The sequence below is a fragment of the Pteropus vampyrus genome, unplaced genomic scaffold (assembly GCF_000151845.1).
Source record: "Pteropus vampyrus isolate Shadow unplaced genomic scaffold, Pvam_2.0 Scaffold5, whole genome shotgun sequence".
In the NCBI taxonomy this organism is placed as follows: Eukaryota; Metazoa; Chordata; class Mammalia; order Chiroptera; family Pteropodidae; genus Pteropus; species Pteropus vampyrus.
Window position 1 is genome coordinate 540,811 of NW_011888786.1, and position 1,563 is coordinate 542,373.

The window sequence follows — 1,563 nt, forward strand, 5'->3', positions numbered from 1 at the left end:
TGAGGAAAATGCCTTTCTCGTAAGGACAGGAGCAAACTTTCTCCTCCGACACCTACCGTGTACTGGACCCACAGCACATCACCTCATCATTTAATACTTCTAATGCCCCGTATGAAGATATGAGTGAGGGGGGTGAATCTGCACTCATGAATGATTAAGCAGCTTGCTCGAGAGTAAATTTCAGGGCTGGAATGTGAACCCAGCTCTGTCTGGCTCAAGAGCCTGAGAACTGATGAAAACCACTTATGGGAAAATTTATCACAGCTGTTCAGTGTTGTACACACATAAGGAATTAAGGTTGTTTATTACAATATCATTGTGGGCCTGTCATTATTATTGCCACATGGAAAGAGCAACCCCTAGATGTGGATAAGCTCACCGAGGGGACCCAGGGTTACTAATTCAATTGACCTAATTTCTCTAACCATCCTCCACCTTCCTCCCGTATGCTCCAATCCCATCTTATCTCTGGGTCCAGATGGGGCAATCCCTGAGATGTCCATGCAGCTGTAGCCCATTAAGACTTCTCCAAATTGGCCCCAGGGTGGAATGCTAAGATGCTGTGGAGAGTATGAGTCTACCACACCTGAGTGGACTACCCTTTAATCCTTAACCGGCTCTGTGACCTCAGGCGAGTTACCTAATATCACAGAGCTTCTGCTTCCTCGTATGTAAAATGAGGATAATTACGCCCAGTCACAGGGATGTTGCGAAGATTAAATTGAATGTGGCAAAACACCAAAAAACACCTGGTATAGCCCCTGACACCTAGTATGTGTTCAACTAATTCTAGCTGCTATGATAACTTTCTTGCCTCTACTGAGGCAATGGGCTCTCCCACATTTTAGCTCATTGTCCTAGCTTTCTGAAATCTGATTCAAATGCAGAGCGGAAGAAAGAGCACTGGGACCATAAAACATAAACACAATGAGATTTTGCCCAAGGGCAGCCGTACTTCAAACCAGGTGGTATGGGGTGGGAAAACACACAGGGACCATTAGTTTCTCCGGGCAGCGAGGTAACAAAGTACCATAAACTGGGTGAGTTAGAAGCAACAGAAACATATTGTCTCACAGTTCTGGAGGCTAGAGATACAATCCAGGTGTTGGCAGGGCCAGCTCCCACTGAAACCCCCGGGGGATAATCCATCCTTGCTTCTTCCAGCTTCTAGTTGCCTCAGGAGTACCTCGGTCTATAAACACGTCACTCCAAAACACCTCTTTGCATAACCTTCTCCCTGCGACTCTGTCTTCACACGGCTGTCTTATTTTAAGGACACCGGTCATACTGAATTAAAGGCCCCTCCTACTCTCGTATGACCTCATCTTAACAAATTACACATCTGATGACCTCGTTTCCAAGCAAGGTCACGTTCTCAGGTCGTGGGGGTTAGGAGTTCAATACAACGTTTGTGGGAGACACAATTCAACTCGTAACAGACCACACAGATCAAACTCCAGGAGGATGGCTCTCTAACTGTCCCCACCCAGGGACCAGACTGTGGTCTGGTCGATGAGACCAGTGAACCCCCAAACTCAAGAGAACTCGCCATGCCTAACTCTT